Source organism: Fistularia commersonii, unplaced genomic scaffold (genome assembly GCF_037954325.1).
Source record: "Fistularia commersonii isolate RoL2024-O1a breed Wild unplaced genomic scaffold, RoL_Fcom_v1.0 HiC_scaffold_38, whole genome shotgun sequence".
NCBI classification, from domain to species: domain Eukaryota; kingdom Metazoa; phylum Chordata; class Actinopteri; order Syngnathiformes; family Fistulariidae; genus Fistularia; species Fistularia commersonii.
Window position 1 is genome coordinate 1,647,434 of NW_028233996.1, and position 19,676 is coordinate 1,667,109.

Consider the following 19,676-nt stretch of genomic DNA (forward strand, 5'->3'; position numbering starts at 1 on the left):
ACACAGCGGTATCGTTAAAATACAGTAACAGGGTGATAACATCCATGTAAGAAGTGGAGGGGGATTTATTGCACTCACGGCCCCACTCGTTTATTCCTCTCATACACAGCGGCCAGATCACCTGCTGGAGCTCCAAGCGCTGTGCACAGTCGGATGCCGCCATCTAGCGGACATAAAATGTAACGAAGCGGAGGGAGAAAGCCATCCGGTGTTCCCCGAGTAGCGGCGACGAACGAGTTTAGAGCCGTGGAGAAGGTTTGCTTCCCCCCCAACCTCTCTTTCTTACTTCTTCTTCTTCTTCTTCTTCTTCCCCTTCTTCTTCTTCTTCTTCTTCTTCTTCTTCTTCTTTTTCTTCTTCTTCTTCTTTTGTCTTTTCCCGTCAGGTGTGGCCACAGCGAGTCAACTTTCTCCATCTAACCCTATTCTCCGTATCCTCCTCTCTCACACCAACTACCTTCATATCCTCTCTCACCACGTCCATAAATCCTCTCTTTGGTCTTCCTCGAGACCTCTTGCCTTGCAGCTCCAATTCCAGCATCCGTCTACCAATATATTCTCTATCCCTCCTCTGTACATGACCGAACCATCTCAGTCTGGCTTCTCTGACCTTCTCTCCAAAACATCGAACATGTGCTGTTCCTCTGATACTCATTCCTGATCCTATCAATCCTGGTCACTCCGTAAGAGAACCTCAACATCTTCATATCTGCAACCTCTAGTTCTGCCTGCTGTCTTTTTGTCATTGTAACAGTTTCTAGTCCATACATCATCGCTGGTCTGACCACTGTCTTGTACACCTTTGTACACCTTGGTAATGGGCAACCCCGTATCTGACCGTGTGACAAAGCCAAGCAGTGCAGACAATGTGAGACGATCAACTAGAACCAAAAAGAAGCCCAGTTACTTTAATAGTTATGTGACTAGTGCTATTGACGATGACCAAGTGTTCACTAACATTGACTACTGTTATAGACTGGCGTGTGGTGTCCCACAGACATTTAAAGAGGCAAGGAGTTCACTTAATGCTGACAAGTGGATGAAATCTATGGACGAAGAGATGGAGTCATTGAGAGAGAAGAACACTTTTACCCTAACACAGCTACCCCAAGGCAAGTGTGCAGTGGGGGTGGGGGTGGGGGGTGGGGGGCGTAAGCGCTAAAAAGAAATGAAGATGGCACAAACAAATATAAAGCTCGGTATGTTGCTAAGGGCTACAGTCAAAAGTATGGCACGGATTTCGAGGAAACATTTTCTCCAACAGCAAATATGACAAGTGTGAGGGTGTTTATGCAGAAATCAGTTCCGGAAAATTTGTTCTTACACCAAATGGATGTAAAGACAGCCTATCTTCATGCACCCATAGATTGTGAGCTCTGTGTAGAACAACCAGAAGGGTATGAAGTGACAAATAAAAAACAGAAGCTGGTGTGTAAACTTAAAAAGTCACTATACGTCCCTGAACAAGCCGGTCGTCATTGGAATCTGATGCTCCATTCTTACTTGATTGACAATGACTTTATTCAGAATGAAGCAGATCATTGTGTCTATGTCAAAGAAAACCAAAATGACAAAGTCATCATCATAATATGGGTAGATGATTTAATCATAGCTGCGAGTGATGAGGAAGTAATGAAAGAGGTGAAAATCATGCTTACAGCTAGATTTAAAATGAAGGACATGGGCAAAGTGATCAAAATCAATACCCAGAAAATATGTCAGTCAGAAGAGTGTGTTAAGATGTCACAAAGAAAATATGTGGAAAGGTAGTCCTACAGTATTTTCCAACACAAGAGATGCCGGCACATGTTATGACAAAGCCTGCATCACAGTTTAAGTTGTTGATTTTTCAAAGTTGTTGTTTGGGTCATGAGTATTTTATTTTGATGTAAATGGGCAAAGATACCAATAATATGAGAGCAAGTGGGGGCGTTGTTAACTGAGAAATATGCTCTCAATTATTTTCCGTTTTATTTCCAAGGGCCAGTCTCAACTTCCCAGTCAACAGGACCCCGCAGACCGGCCAAGGTGCACCTTCTTCGGACACGGATCCCTGTCACGTCGGCGTGAAGCTCCGGGAGCACCAGACATGCACATATGAATAAGCGGAGGAGTCGATTCCATAAGTCCTCCACTCACGGCCTCGGTGTCACTGAATCGAGCAATCTGGTTTTTTCATGTTTAAAAATCGGCTTAACATTGAGGTCGAAAAAACAGCGGTATCGTTAAAATACAGTAACAGGGTGATAACATCCATGTAAGAAGTGGAGGGGGATTTATTGCACTCACGGCCCCACTCGTTTATTCCTCTCATACACAGCGGCCAGATCACCTGCTGGAGCTCCAAGCGCTGTGCACAGTCGGATGCCGCCATCTAGCGGACATAAAATGTAAGGAAGCGGAGGGAGAAAGCCATCCGGTGTTCCCCGAGTAGCGGCGACGAACGAGTTTAGAGCCGTGGAGAAGGTTTGCTTCCCCCCACCCTCTCTTTCTAACTTCTTCTTCTTCTTCTTCTTCTTCTTCTTCTTCTTCTTCTTCTTCTTCTTCTTCTTCTTCTTCTTCTTCTTCTTCTTCTTCTTCTTCTACAGTTTCTAGTCCATACATCATCGCTGGTCTCACCACTGTCTTGTACACCTTTGTACACCTTGGAAATGGGCAGCCCCGTATCTGACCGTGTGACACAGCCAAGCAGTGCAGACAATGTGAGACGATCAACTAGAACCAAAAAGAAGCCCAGTTACTTTAATGGTTATGTGACTAGTGCTATTGACGATGACCAAGTGTTCACTAACATTGACTACTGTTATAGACTGGCGTGTGGTGTCCCACAGACATTTAAAGAGGCAAGGAGTTCCCTCAATGCTGACAAGTGGATGAAATCTATGGACGACGAGATGGAGTCATTGAGAGAGAACAACACTTTGACCCTAACACAGCTACCCCAAGGCAAGTGTGCAGTGGGGGTGGGGGGGTGGGTGTATGCGCTAAAAAGAAATGAAGTTGGCACAAACAAATATAAAGCTCGTTATTTTGCTAAGGGCTACAGTCAAAAGTATGGCACGGATTTTGAGGAAACATTTTCTCCAACAGCAAATGTGACAAGTGTGAGGGTGTTCATGCAGAAATCAGTTCAGGAAAATTTGGCAGGTCGTCATTGGAATCTGATGCTCCATTCTTACTTGATTGACAACGACTTTATTCAGAATGAAGCAGATCATTGTGTCTATGTCAAAGAAAACCAAAATGACAAAGTCATCATCATAATATGGGTAGATGATTTAATCATAGCTGCGAGTGATGAGGAAGTAATGAAAGAGGTGAAAATCATGCTTACAGCTAGATTTAAAATGAAGGACTTGGGCAAAGTGATCAAAATCAATACCCAGAAAATATGTCAGTCAGAAGAGTGTGTTAAGATGTCACAAAGAAAATATGTGGAAAGGTAGCCCTACAGTATTGTCCAACACAAGAGATGCCGGCAGATGTTATGACAAAGCCTGCATCGCAGTTTAAGTTGTTGAATTTTTCAAAGTTGTTGTTTGGGTCATGAGTATTTTATTTTGATGTAAATGGGCAAAGATACCAATAATATGAGAGCAAGTGGGGGCGTTGTCAACTGAGAAATATGCTCTCAATTATTTTCCGTGTTATTTCGAAGGGCCAGCCTCAGCTTCCGGTCAACAGGACCCCGCAGACCGGCCAAGGTGCACCTTCTTCGGACACGGATCCCCGTGACGTCGGCATGAAGCTCCGGGAGCACCAGACATGCACTTATGAATAAGCGAAGGAGTCAACTCCATAAGTCCTCCACTCAGGGCCTCGGTGTCACTGAATCGAGCAATTTGGTTTTTAATGTTTAAAAATCGGCTTAACATTGAGGTGGAAAACACAGCGGTATCGTTAAAATACAGTAACAGGGTGATAACATCCATGTAAGAAGTGGAGGGGGATTTATTGCACTCACGGCCCCACTCGTTTATTCCTCTCATACACAGCGGCCAGATCACCTGCTGGAGCTCCAAGCGCTGTGCACAGTCGGATGCCGCCATCTAGCGGACATAAAATGTAAGGAAGCGGAGGGAGAAAGCCATCCGGTGATCCCCAAGTAGCGGCGACGAACGAGTTTAGAGCCGTGGAGAAGATTTGCTTTGGGTAGATGATTTAATTATTGCAGCAGAGTGTTGCATGATTTTCAGGGAGGAGTTGAGAAAGGGTCTGGGTGGTCAGGGAGAGCTTCCAGATGATTGGACAACAACAGCTAGTATGATCAGGGAGACAGGTAGAAGAGTACTTGGTGTGTCATCTGGAAGGAAAGTAGATAAGGAGACTTGGTGGTGGAATGAGGAAGTGCAGGAGTGTATACAGAGAAAATGGTTAGCGAAGAAGAAGTGGGATACTGAGAGGACTGAAGAGAACAGACAGGAGTTCAGGGAGATGCGGCGAAAGGTAAAGATAGAGGTAGCAAAGGCAAAACAAAGGGCTTATGATGACTTGTATGCTCGGTTGGATAGTAAGGAGGCTGAAAGTGATCTATACAAGTTGGCGAAACAGAGAGATAAAGATGGAAAGGATGTACAGCAGGTCCGGGTGATAAAGGACAGAGAGGGAAATGTATTGACAGATGCTAGAAGAGTGACAGGAAGATGGAAAGAGTACTTTGAAGAGCTGATGAATGTGGAAAATGAAAGAGAGGCAAGGGTAGAAGAGGTGATTATTGTAGACCACAAAGTAGCAAAAATGAGTGAAAGTGAAGTGAGGAAGGCATTGAAGAGGATGAAGAGTGGAAAAGCAGTTGGTCCTGATGATATACCTGTGGAGGTGTGGAAGTGTCTAGGAGAGGCAGCGGTAGATTTTCTGACTAGATTATTCAACAGGATCTTAGAGAGTGAGAAGATGCCTGAAGAATGGAGACAAAGTGTGATGGTGCCTATTTTTAAGAATAAAGGGGATGTGCAGAATTGTGGCAACTACAGAGGGATAAAGTTGATGAGCCATACAATGAAGTTATGGGAAAGAGTAGTGGAAACTAGACTGAGAGCAGAAGTCAGCATTTGTGAACAGCAGTATGGCTTCATGCCTAGGAAGAGTACTACAGATGCAGTATTTGCGTTGAGAATGCTAATAGAAAAGTACAGAGAAGGCCAGAGGGAGCTGCATTGCGTTTTCGTAGACCTAGAAAAAGCATATGACAGGGTGCCAAGAGAGGAGCTCTGGTATTGTATGAGGAAGTCTGGAGTGGCAGAGAAGTATGTTAGACTGGTGCAGGACATGCATGCCAGCTGTGAGACACTGGTACGGTGTGCTGTAGGGGTAACCGAGAAGTTCAAGGTGGAGGTGGGACTCCATCAGGGATCAGCTCTGAGCCCCTTCTTGTTCGCAATGGTGATGGGTAGGCTGACAGATGAGGTTAGACAGGAATCCCCATGGACCATGTTGTTTGCGGATGACATTGTGATCTGTAGTGAGAGCAGACAACAGGTAGAGGAAAATCTAGAGAGGTGGAGGTATGCTCTGGAAAGGAGAGGAATGAAAGTTAGTCGCAGCAAGACAGAATATATGTGTGAGAACGAGAGGAACTCGGGTGGAGCGGTGAGGCTACAGGGAGTGGAGATCAAGAAGCTGGAGGATTTCAGGTACTTAGGGTCAACAGTCCAGAGCAACGGAGAGTGCGTAAAAGAGGTGAAGAGACGGGTATGGACAACAAAATGTACAGTTGCACAACAATCTACGGAGACAATCAGGGGGCCATCGCACTGAGTAAGAATCCTGTAAACAGACAAAGGTCAAAACACATTGATGTAAAATATCATTTCATTCGTGAAGCACTCAGTGAGGGTTAAATAAATCTTATCTATTGTCCATCAGAGGACATGTTGGCAGACATCTCGACAAAACTCATGACAAAGGTAAAAATAGAACAATTCAAAAAGTGGTTATTTGGAAATTCAAATGTCCAAAGATTTTTTTTGGATGTTGAGATCAAGAGGGGGTGTTGAGATAGGTGATCTCATTAGTTTTATTTGAGTTTACATTCTAGTATACATATGTTGTATTTGTATCTACTCTCAGGAAATGCATGGCACTTTATGACAAGGTTTGGGACTTGTTTTAGTTTTTCGCGACTGTTCAGCTAACTTGACGTTAACTTCTACGTCAGTGTTTTTTTTTTTGGTATAGCGGTGCTGGCGGGAATTTTTCCCTCACTCTGTACTGTACATGTCCCATGGCTAACCGATGTTGATTCCCGGAGCTGTGAAGAAGAAAATAAAAGACGATTCAAACAAGGCAAACTTGTGAATTCCTTCCGAAACATGGAAAACGAAGAAGCTGCGAACTTAAACGCAACAGTTTGGTTGTGGATGCGTTTCGGCTAATGCTATTAGCACAGCTATGATGAGTTAAGGTGTGTTTGTGTGTGTGTGTGTGTGTGTCTTTGTGTGTGTGTGTGCGTGTGTGTGAGTGTGAATTTGTTTAGGTGGGGGGGGGTCGCGGACAGGGAGTACCGGGGCCTCGAACGATGAGCTGAGGAGCGGAGGAGGGCAGAAGCCCGGCCCGTGATTCGCTTATGTCCAGCGGTTCGGGAATTCCAGGGCCCAAAGCGGAGGAGCGATGGAGCTGAGAAGCGGAGGAGCGGAGGTAATGTTTCTCCTCTCAGAGGCGGGGAAGTTTGGGGGCAGAAGAACCCCTTAGACTGGCTAATGTGAGCATACTCCGGACAAAGATCCCCCGGACGTATGATTGGAGCTCTCGGACCATTGGGCACACACATGTGAATGAGTGGATGAGCTAATGTTTGTTTGGTTGTGGATGCGTTTCGGCTAATGCTATTAGCACAGCTATGATGAGTTAAGGTGTGTGTGTATGTGTGTGTGTGTGTGTGTGTGTGTGTTTTTGTGTGTGTGTGAGTGTGTTTGTGTGTGTATGTGTGAGAGTTTGTTTAGGTGGGGGGGGGGAGTACCAGGGCCCATAGAGGAGGAGCGGTGGAGCTGAAAAGCGGAGGAGCGGAGGAGCGGAGGTAATTTTTCTCCTCTCAGAGGCGGGGAAGCTGTGGGGGCAGAAGAACCCCTTAGACCGGCCAATGTGAGCCTTCTCCGGACATAGATCACCCGGACGTATGACTGGAGCTCCCATACCTCTAGGCACACACATATGTGAATGAGTGGATGAGCTAATGTTTGTTTTGTTGTGGATACGTTTTGGCCAATGCTATTAGCACAGCTATGATGAGTTCAGGTGTGTGTGTGTGTGTGTGTGTGTGTGTTTGTGCGTGTTTGTGTGCGTGTGTCTGTGTGTGTGTGTGTGTGTGTGTGTGTATGTGTGTGTGCGTGTGTTTATCTGTGTGTGAGAGTTTGTTTTGGTGGTGGTGGGGGTGGTGGGGGGGGGGGTCCCGCGGACAGGGAGTACCAGGGCCTGGAGTGGATGAGGTGAGGAGCGGAGGAGGGCAGAAGCCCGGACCGTGATTCGCTTATGTCCCAAAAATAAACAACAACAAACAATATATGTTTGTTTTGTATATGTTTATATATAAACAACAAAAAATATACAGTTTGATATCTGAGATTCCTTGTGAGTCGCCAACTTAATTACATGTTGTACTCCCCTTGCAATCATTTTTTCGTTTTAATTTTTTATTAGTCTATCTATTGATTTAATTATTTCATTTTAATTTCTTTTTTTGTCTAGCATTGTAAATTTCTCACAAACCGTTAACACTATTAACTTCTGATTACATACAGAATGAATGTCCTTATGTCCTTTGGTTCCTCATGCCTGGTTGTTTCATTGACATTCAGTTCTACCTTGCCATGTTTATTTGTACATTTGTATAGTTGTGTGTACTATTTATGTTCAATTAAAAAAAAAAAAAAAAGAATGAGAGGCTGAGAAAATCTCCATGTCTCTCTCTCCCCCCCCTTAATGCCCCCCCCCTTCCTCACGGCGGCCGACGCAACGCGTTTCTTGCAGTTGTTGTGGAAGTAGGGAAAAGGATTCCCCGCGTCGGTGCGAGCGATGCGTTTCAAGGCGTATTGCATGTGTGTATGGAGGGGGGGGGGTCTACAGGACACCGCAGACCGGCAATGGTGCACCTTCTCCGGACATCGATCACCGAAACGTCGGCGTGGAGCCCCCGGAGCAGCCGGCGTGTACATGTGAATGAATGGAGGAGCTAATGTGTGTGTGGGGTGGTGGTGGTGGTGGTGGTGGTGGTGTGTGTGGGGGGGGCGTTTCGGCTAATGCTATCAGCACAACTATGATTATTCCCAGAACGTTGAGAACGAGCTCCCGGAACTCCAGGCATGCGTATATAAAAGAGTGGAATTAAGGTGTGTGTGAGTGTGTGTGTGTGTGTGTGTGTGTGTGTGTGTGTGTGTGTGTGTGTGTGTGTGTGTGTGTGTGTGTGTGTGTGTGTGTGTGTGTGTGACAGAAATAATGTCGGGGACAGAAATTGTTATTAGCCTGCTGGCAGATGACACAACCTTAGTTTTGAAAAATGAACATCAAGTCCCAATAAGCGTTGAAAAAATTAAAACATTCTCCAAGGCTTCAGGATTGTCATTAAACTTAAAGAAATGCAAACTTCTTGAGCTGCATGACTCACCACTAAAGGAAATCAGCAGTGTTCCTATCAAATCAGAAATAAAATACTTGAGCATTTTCCTATCTAAGGACCAAAAGTTAAATCAGTCCAGGAACATTGAATCTAAACTGAATCAAAGTAAAGCAAAATTGAATATATGGCTCCAAAGAGATTTATCAATATTAGGCCGGATATATTTGAGTAAAATGGAATGTTTATCCAGATGTATATACCCAGTGTATTCCAATGCTGCTCCAAATCAACTCATCAAATCTATTAACCAAATAAATTTCAACTTTATCTGGAGGAACAGACCACACCATCTAAAAAAATCACATATGGTGAAAGAAACAAGTGAAGGAGGGCTGAAAGTGATAGAGTTGGACTGCCTGAATGGGACATTGAAGGTGAACTGGTTGAAATCCTGGATCAAACATCATCATTCTTTCTGGTATTGTACTCCAAACTACTTATTCAACATAGTCGGTGGCCTAAGTCTTCTACTTATCTCTGACTTGGATATCAACAAGATTCCTGTCCAATTTTCAGAGTTCCATAAACAAATACTATTATAATGGAAAATGATATATGTACACAATTTCTCACCACACAGTACAATAATTTGGAACAATAGATATGTACTGCGTGGCAACAAACCTCTGTTTTACAAGGAATGCTTTGAGAAAGGTATATGGTCAAGAATTGACTTGATGGATGACAATGGCAGTCCTCTAGACTTTGAACAGTTCTGTACTACACACAGATTTAAGCCTCCCATATTAGAGTTGATAAAGTTACAAAACGCACTGCCTCGACAATTTGTATTCCTGACCAAAAATATAATGACGCACCGAACCGTACAACCACAGTTACCCCGACTATCACTCCAGGGAATCTCAATTCTGGACAGAAAGTGCAGTTGTTATCTGAGAAATATGCTCTCAGTTATTTCCCTTTTATTTTGAATGGCCAGTCCCAGCTTCCGGTCTGTCCGTAGTGTTTTTATTTGCTTGAAAATAAACTCAACTTCTTCCAGTTCTGTAAAACAAGAGGCGTGTCACACATATTATTCCTCCGTAAAAGACCCAGTCGGTATTGAGGGGTAGCACGCAGATCTACTGCACAGATAACCTCTGATAACAGGTTATGGGCCCAGGAAACCCCCAAAGACGGCTGAAGACAGTTTGGAGCCGCTGAGAAGAGCGACGATACTGCAAACTCATCACTGGCCATGGAAAACAAGCAAGCCAGATGATGGAAGGAGACTTGCAGGAGGCAAACAAACTAAACCTGTTTTTTAACAGATTTGATGAAGGTGCCTCCGCCCACCCTCCCCCCAGCTCCTCTCAGGACTTTCCTTCCCCCGTGCCCTCACCCCTCACTTTAAGGAGCTTTCCCCCTCCCCCACGCACCTCTTCTGCTTCCCTGGACGATGTCTCGTTTACACCTCAGCCGTCCTGCCCCCCACTGGGACTCTCTCCACCCCCTCCTGTTGCCTTCACCGCTGAGGAGGTGGGAAGAGAGTTCAGCCGCCTTCCTCCCAGGAAAGCTGCTGGCCCTGACGGCCTCAGCCCCAGAGTGCTGAAAGGATGTGCCTCTCAGCTGTGTGGGATCTTCTCACATCTCTTCAACCTGAGCCTGACCCAGATGGTTGTCCCCGACCGGTGGAAAACCTCATGCCTGGTTCCAGCGCCCGAGGTGAAGCATCCCAGCAGACACAGCGACTACAGACCGGTGGCGCTGACATCACACGTCATGAAGTCGCTGGAGAGGCTCGTCCTGAGGCACCTTGGCACAGTCGTCGGACCTTCGCTGGACCCCCTGCGGTTCGCATACCACCCACGGATAGGAGTGGAAGACGCCATCATCTTCCTGCTGCACAGAATCTACACACACCTGGAGGAGGCAGGAAGCACTGTGAGAGTCATGTTCTTTGACTTCTCCAGTGCTTTTAACACCATTCGACCTGCCCTGCTGAACAGGAAGCTTCTGGACATGCAGGTAGATGCTCCACTCGCGGCTATTAGAGAGTAATTCTAATTCATGCTGGTCTAAGGTAAAACCTGTAAAGAGGAGACTGAGGTTATCATAAGAAATAACACAGACAAGCGACTATTCTTTTGTGCTCTGCAGAGGGGGAGACTCAGCGCGCTCTTTGGAGCCAAGATCCAGAGAATCCCCCCGAGTTCCTCCTTGCTCGGCTTGTTATTGTGTGAAAGTGTTTATTTACATAACAACATTCATTGTATAGTATAGTTCATGCATATGTGAAGTTGTCCAGGATGATATACAGGGGTGGTCAGGTTTCTCTCCAGAAGTGTTTATCCTCGTTTAGATTTACGTTTACGGGGGGGTAGGTTCTTATCTAAAGATGTTTACGACCATTGGAATATCTTGGAGGGCCCAACTCTTGTTAGAGGACAAAGGTCTTTTGTGCTCTAGCATGTCTGGCTAACTTCATGTGAGTAGTCGAAATAACATAGTTATAGAAATAGAGAGTAAACTCTAACAATTCTCTCCTGTTTATGAGACTCCGAACAATGTTAAACTCTTCAGCATCATCATGCCATGTTGGTACATAGTTTACAGATAACACTTCATACAACATCATGGTCGTCGTCCTCCACAGTCAAATTGTTATCATTTTCTTTTTCTGAATCACTTATAGGCAGTTGCTCATGTATCTGTCCAGTGTAGTGAGTCCTTGGTTGGGTCTGCACTGCTACTATTGCCATCTGGACAAAGGCTGCGGAAGCCATTTTAGCAATCATGCTTCTCAAACAAGGAATAACGCACATAGTAAATAAACAAAACAAAATAAGAATCACAATCACAGGTGTAAGGCACTTTAAAAGTATTTGCCACCAAGTTCCGTTGATGATCCATCCAAGAGGGTCAAACTGTAAAAACGACATTAAAGTATCACTGTCCTCTTTACCCTCTAGTTGGTTCTTTAATGTCGTCAATTTGTCATGAATTACTGTGAAATTGTCTCGCGTGTCTGGGATATATGTGCAACATTGTTGTCCTATTATCGCACATACACCACCTTCCTTGGCTAAGACAATATCTAAAGCCACACGATTTTGTAAAAGCATTTCTTTCATAGCCATAGTCTCTGGATTGTTTTGTATCAGTCCATTCAATTCTAGAACCCTTGACGTTAGGTTCTGTAATGTCGCCCAGACCTCATTCATTCGATGTCCCGAGTAGGCTACACCATAGTTAGGGAACATTGTCATAAGTATTCCTCTAGAGTCACTTATCAAGGCTCTTCGACTACGTTCATGTCCCATAGGCCTAATGAGTTGTACACTATGAGTCATGTTATGCTCTGGTATAAAAGTCATAGCACTTCCTAATCGGGCCAAATAGCATGTGCCACACCAATGTTCAGGCAGATACAGAAATGCTCGTTTGCCACAAATCCATACATGTGTTTTTGGGCATGTATGGATAACCGTATTTGTGTGGGAATGCAAAAATCCTCCATGGTGGTATACCAGATTTGGTGAGGTTTGTTTCAATGCCCAATAATGGCTTGAGGGCTGTCAGATTCATGGCACACACGCCCATTCCCCACTTTCCAACCTCACATATACTATTATTATAGTAGTCATAGGTTTTCCTAACCGGTCTATCCGTTTCCATATCTAGCACAGTGTCACACTGTAGTTGGCCTAGATAATGCTCTTTCTTACCACACTGTCGTTTCATACAAAATGGTGGTGTCTTTTGTATTGTCATTAGAGTGAATCCCTCAATGACAGTTTTATTGGTTACCATAGAATAATCAGCTGGTAATCGCCATTTGGATGGATCGTAAGGCAGAAAAGGAAGGACTGAGGTATTTGTTATATTCTGAAAAATTCCAAATCTCTGACTCAATCCTTGGGAATATACCCATATTATAGACAAGGTCTCACTTTGGTTAATTGGATGAGGTTGTATAGTCGGGTTATGAGACATTGATATTGGCATTACCGTACAAACATAACAATCAGTTTGGTCTCCTGCCGTTACATTTACCGATCGCCACCAGAGACTGTCTCGGTGTGGAAGATGAGAAGCAGTATGAACTCTGGGAGACTAAATGCTTGACCTGCATGCGGCTACAGGGGCTCAAAGACACAATTCTGAGTGAAACTCCAGAATTTGATGACGATGACGAGGAGGCGAAGGACAAGGAGCAGAATGAAATGGCCCATGCCGAACCGATCCAGTTTTTAGATGACAAAAGTCTAGGCCTGGTCATGCGCGAAGCTGCAGATGATGGGAGAAAGGCACTGAAGATGCTACGAGAGTATTACGCAGGTAAAGGGAAGCCTGGCATTATAAACCTGTATACTGACCTGACAAAACTGCAGAAAGGAAGCAATGAAAGCGTAACAGACTTTGTGATTAGGGCAGAGACTATAATCACGGTGCTAAGAAATGCAGAGGAAGTCATGAGTGATGATCTTCTCATAGCTATGGTGCTAAAGGGACTTCCAGAATCGTTCAAACCATTTGCAGTTCATGTGACTCAAAGTGAAGAAAAGCTCAAATTTGCTGACTTCCGTGTTTTTCAGTGACGTTCAGAGCTGACACACACCATGTTGAGCTGGCAGACGCGACCAAGTGTCAAGGCGTGGCGAAGCAGCGGGGAGAGGCAGAGGTGATCCTCATAGACAGCAGAGGACGTCACCACACAGCACCACTGAGAAACGCAATGTTCATCCCTTCCTGTCCACAGGACATTTTTTCTGTGATGGCCGCCACAGCAAACGGAGCAACGGTAATCTTCAATGAAGGAAAAGACATAGTCAAAATGAGTGACGGTACTGTATTTCCTATTCATGTGCAGAACACACTTTACTACCTATCTACAGCAGATGAAAGTAATGACAAATGCAAAGGGTGTTTTGATTTACAAACATGGCATGAAATTTTCGGCCATTGTAATTAGAGCGATGTACAAAAGTTGACAAAAGTGATTGATGGTATGGTAATCAAAGGGAAAACTGAAAAACCTGTATCACCATGTGAAGTGTGTATTCAAGGGAAGTTTGTGCAGATCAGAAACAGAGAGCCTGATGCAAGAGCAACAGAGGTGTTTGATTTAGTGCATACAGATCTGGCAGGGCCAGTAGATCCCATATCTATAGATGGACACAGATTTGCATTGTCGTTTACTGATGATTATTCCAACACAATTTTTGTGTACTTTCTCAAACAAAAGAGTGGTACAGTGAGTGCCACAGAGAGATTCTTAGCAGACACTGCCCCTTATGGGAAGATTAAGTGTATGAGATCTGACAATTGTACTGAGTTTATGTCAAAAGAGTACCAAGGACTAATGACTAAACGGGGTGTTAGACATGAAACGTCAGCGCCATACTCACCACACCAAAACGGGAAAGCAAAGAGAAACTGGAGGACTTTATTCGACATGGCATGGTGCATGTTACTAGGAAGCAACCTACCCAAAACATTGTGGACCCATGCAGTGCAGACAGCAGCGGTGGTCAGGAACTGATGCTTTAATAATCGGACAAAGCAGACGGCTTACTTTATGTTGACGGGAAAGAAACCAAATGTGTCACAAATGCAAAAGTTTGGTGCTGTGTGCTATGCATACAAGCACAACAAAAAGAAACTTGACTCAAGAGGTGAGAAGGGAGTTTTCATTGGATATGCCAAAAATAGTCCAGCTTATTTTGTATATTATCCAAATAGTGAAAGAGTACTAAAAACACAGACTGCTAAAATTTGTGACAAACCCATCTCCAGAGCAACAAACCCAGACAGAGATGAGCTCAGATCAGGATGATGATGATGATGATGATGATGATGATGTTGATGATGATCTTCATCTAGCGGCCATAAAATGTAACGAAGCGGAGGGAGAAAGCCATCCGGTGTTCCCCGAGTAGCGGCGACGAACGAGTTTAGAGCCGTGGAGAAGGTTTGCTTCCCCCCCACCCTCTCTTTCTAACTTCTTCTTCTTCTTCTTCTTCTTCTTCTTCTTCTTCTTCTTCTTCTTCTTCTTCTTCTTCTTCTTCTTCTACAGTTTCTAGTCCATACATCATCGCTGGTCTCACCACTGTCTTGTACACCTTTGTACACCTTGGAAATGGGCAGCCCCGTATCTGACCGTGTGACACAGCCAAGCAGTGCAGACAATGTGAGACGATCAACTAGAACCAAAAAGAAGCCCAGTTACTTTAATGGTTATGTGACTAGTGCTATTGACGATGACCAAGTGTTCACTAACATTGACTACTGTTATAGACTGGCGTGTGGTGTCCCACAGACATTTAAAGAGGCAAGGAGTTCCCTCAATGCTGACAAGTGGATGAAATCTATGGACGACGAGATGGAGTCATTGAGAGAGAACAACACTTTGACCCTAACACAGCTACCCCAAGGCAAGTGTGCAGTGGGGGTGGGGGGGTGGGTGTATGCGCTAAAAAGAAATGAAGTTGGCACAAACAAATATAAAGCTCGTTATTTTGCTAAGGGCTACAGTCAAAAGTATGGCACGGATTTTGAGGAAACATTTTCTCCAACAGCAAATGTGACAAGTGTGAGGGTGTTCATGCAGAAATCAGTTCAGGAAAATTTGGCAGGTCGTCATTGGAATCTGATGCTCCATTCTTACTTGATTGACAACGACTTTATTCAGAATGAAGCAGATCATTGTGTCTATGTCAAAGAAAACCAAAATGACAAGGTCATCATCATAATATGGGTAGATGATTTAATCATAGCTGCGAGTGATGAGGAAGTAATGAAAGAGGTGAAAATCATGCTTACAGCTAGATTTAAAATGAAGGACTTGGCCAAAGTGATCAAAATCAATACCCAGAAAATATGTCAGTCAGAAGAGTGTGTTAAGATGTCACAAAGAAAATATGTGGAAAGGTAGCCCTACAGTATTGTCCAACACAAGAGATGCCGGCAGATGTTATGACAAAGCCTGCATCGCAGTTTAAGTTGTTGAATTTTTCAAAGTTGTTGTTTGGGTCATGAGTATTTTATTTTGATGTAAATGGGCAAAGATACCAATAATATGAGAGCAAGTGGGGGCGTTGTCAACTGAGAAATATGCTCTCAATTATTTTCCGTGTTATTTCGAAGGGCCAGTCTCAGCTTCCGGTCAACAGGACCCCGCAGACCGGCCAAGGTGCACCTTCTTCGGACACGGATCCCCGTGACGTCGGCGTGAAGCTCCGGGAGCACCAGACATGCACGTATGAATAAGCGGAGGAGTCGACTCCATAAGTCCTCCACTCACGGCCTCGGTGTCACTGAATGAAGCAATTTGGTTTTTAATGTTTAAAAATCGGCTTAACATTGAGGTGGAAAACACAGCGGTATCGTTAAAATACAGTAACAGGGTGATAACATCCATGTAAGAAGTGGAGGGGGATTTATTGCACTCACGGCCCCACTCGTTTATTCCTCTCATACACAGCTGCCAGATCACCTGGTGGGGCTTCAAGCGCTGTGCACAGTCGGATGCCGCCATCTAGCGGCCATAAAATGTAACGAAGTGGAGGGAGAAAGCCATCCAGTGTTCCCCAAGTAGCGGCGACGAACGAGCTTAGAGCCGTGAAGGTTTGCTTCCCCCCCACCCTCTCTTTCTTACTTCTTCTTCTTCTTCTTCTTCTTCTTCTTCTTCTTCTTCTTCTTCTTCTTCTTCTTCTTCTTCTTCTTCTTCTTCTTCTTCTTCTTTTTCTCCTTCTTCTTCTTCTTCTTCTTCTTCTTCTTCTTCTTCTTCTTCTTCTTCTTCTTCTTCTTCTTCTTCTTCTTCTTTTGTCTTTTCCTGTCAGGTGTGGCCACAGCGAGTCAACTTTCTCCATCTAACCCTATTCTCCGTATCCTCCTCTCTCACACCAACTGCCTTCATCTCCTCTCTCACCACGTCCATAAATCCTCTCTTTGGTCTTCCTCGAGACCTCTTGCCTTGCAGCTCCAATTCCAGCATCCGTCTACCAATATATTCTCTATCCCTCCTCTGTACATGACCGAACCATCTCGGTCTGGCTTCTCTGACCTTCTCTCCAAAACATCGAACATGTGCTGTTCCTCTGATAGACTCATTCCTGATCCTATCCATCCTGGTCACTCCCAAAGAGAACCTCAACATCCTCATATCTGCAACCTCTAGTTCTGCCTGCTATCTTTCGGTCATTGTAACAGTTTCTAGCTCATATATCATCGCTGGGCTCAACACTGTCTTGTACACCTTTGTACACCTTGGAAATGGGCAACCCTGTATCTGACCGTGTGACACAGCCAAGCAGTGCAGACAATGTGAGACGATCAACTAGAACCAAAAAGAAGCCCAGTTACTTTAATGGTTATGTGATTAGTGCTATTGACGATGACCAAGTGTTCACTAACATTGACTACTGTTATAGACTGGCGTGTGGTGTCCCACAGACATAAAAAGAGGCAAGGAGTTCCCTCAATGCTGACAAGTGGATGAAATCTATGGACGAAGAGATGGAGTCATTGAGAGAGAACAACACTTTTACCCTAACACAGCTACCCCAAGGCAAGTGTGCAGTGGGGGGGGGGGGGGCTGGGCGTATGCGCTAAATAGAAATGAAGATGGCACAAACAAATATAAAGCTCGTTATTTTGCTAAGGGCTACAGTCAAAAGTATGGCACGGATTTTGAGGAAACATTTTCTCCAACAGCAAATATGACAAGTGTGAGGGTGTTTATGCAGAAATCAGTTCAGGAAAAATTGTTACTACACCAAATGGATGTAAAGACAGCCTATCTTCATGCACCCATAGATTGTGAGCTCTGTGTAGAACAACCAGAAGGGTATGAAGTAACAAGTAAAAAAACAGAAGCTGGTGCGTAAACTTGAAAAGTGACTATACGGCCTTAAACAGGCAGGTCGTCATTGGAATCTGATGCTCCATTCTTACTTGATTGACAATGACTTTATTCAGAATGAAGCAGATCATTGTGTCTATGTCAAAGAAAACCAAAATGACAAGGTCATCATCATAATATGGGCAGATGATTTAATCATAGCTGCGAGTGATGAGGAAGTAATGAAAGAGGTGAAAATCATGCTTACAGCTAGATTTAAAATGAAGGACTTGGCCAAAGTGATCAAAATCAATACCCAGAAAATATGTCAGTCAGAAGAGTGTGTTAAGATGTCACAAAGAAAATATGTGGAAAGGTAGCCCTACAGTATTGTCCAACACAAGAGATGCCGGCAGATGTTATGACAAAGCCTGCATCGCAGTTTAAGTTGTTGAATTTTTCAAAGTTGTTGTTTGGGTCATGAGTATTTTATTTTGATGTAAATGGGCAAAGATACCAATAATATGAGAGCAAGTGGGGGCGTTGTCAACTGAGAAATATGCTCTCAATTATTTTCCGTGTTATTTCGAAGGGCCAGTCTCAGCTTCCGGTCAACAGGACCCCGCAGACCGGCCAAGGTGCACCTTCTTCGGACACGGATCCCCGTGACGTCGGCGTGAAGCTCCGGGAGCACCAGACATGCACGTATGAATAAGCGGAGGAGTCGACTCCATAAGTCCTCCACTCACGGCCTCGGTGTCACTGAATGAAGCAATTTGGTTTTTAATGTTTAAAAATCGGCTTAACATTGAGGTGGAAAACACAGCGGTATCGTTAAAATACAGTAACAGGGTGATAACATCCATGTAAGAAGTGGAGGGGGATTTATTGCACTCACGGCCCCACTCGTTTATTCCTCTCATACACAGCTGCCAGATCACCTGGTGGGGCTTCAAGCGCTGTGCACAGTCGGATGCCGCCATCTAGCGGCCATAAAATGTAACGAAGTGGAGGGAGAAAGCCATCCAGTGTTCCCCAAGTAGCGGCGACGAACGAGCTTAGAGCCGTGAAGGTTTGCTTCCCCCCCACCCTCTCTTTCTTACTTCTTCTTCTTCTTCTTCTTCTTCTTCTTCTTCTTCTTCTTCTTCTTCTTCTTCTTCTTCTTCTTCTTCTTCTTCTTCTTTCTCCTTCTTCTTCTTCTTCTTCTTCTTCTTCTTCTTCTTCTTCTTCTTCTTCTTCTTCTTCTTCTTCTTCTTCTTCTTCTTCTTCTTCTTCTTCTTCTTTTGTCTTTTCCTGTCAGGTGTGGCCACAGCGAGTCAACTTTCTCCATCTAACCCTATTCTCCGTATCCTCCTCTCTCACACCAACTGCCTTCATCTCCTCTCTCACCACGTCCATAAATCCTCTCTTTGGTCTTCCTCGAGACCTCTTGCCTTGCAGCTCCAATTCCAGCATCCGTCTACCAATATATTCTCTATCCCTCCTCTGTACATGACCGAACCATCTCGGTCTGGCTTCTCTGACCTTCTCTCCAAAACATCGAACATGTGCTGTTCCTCTGATAGACTCATTCCTGATCCTATCCATCCTGGTCACTCCCAAAGAGAACCTCAACATCCTCATATCTGCAACCTCTAGTTCTGCCTGCTATCTTTCGGTCATTGTAACAGTTTCTAGCTCATATATCATCGCTGGGCTCAACACTGTCTTGTACACCTTTGTACACCTTGGAAATGGGCAACCCTGTATCTGACCGTGTGACACAGCCAAGCAGTGCAGACAATGTGAGACGATCAACTAGAACCAAAAAGAAGCCCAGTTACTTTAATGGTTATGTGATTAGTGCTATTGACGATGACCAAGTGTTCACTAACATTGACTACTGTTATAGACTGGCGTGTGGTGTCCCACAGACATAAAAAGAGGCAAGGAGTTCCCTCAATGCTGACAAGTGGATGAAATCTATGGACGAAGAGATGGAGTCATTGAGAGAGAACAACACTTTTACCCTAACACAGCTACCCCAAGGCAAGTGTGCAGTGGGGGGGGGGGCTGGGCGTATGCGCTAAATAGAAATGAAGATGGCACAAACAAATATAAAGCTCGTTATTTTGCTAAGGGCTACAGTCAAAAGTATGGCACGGATTTTGAGGAAACATTTTCTCCAACAGCAAATATGACAAGTGTGAGGGTGTTTATGCAGAAATCAGTTCAGGAAAAATTGTTACTACACCAAATGGATGTAAAGACAGCCTATCTTCATGCACCCATAGATTGTGAGCT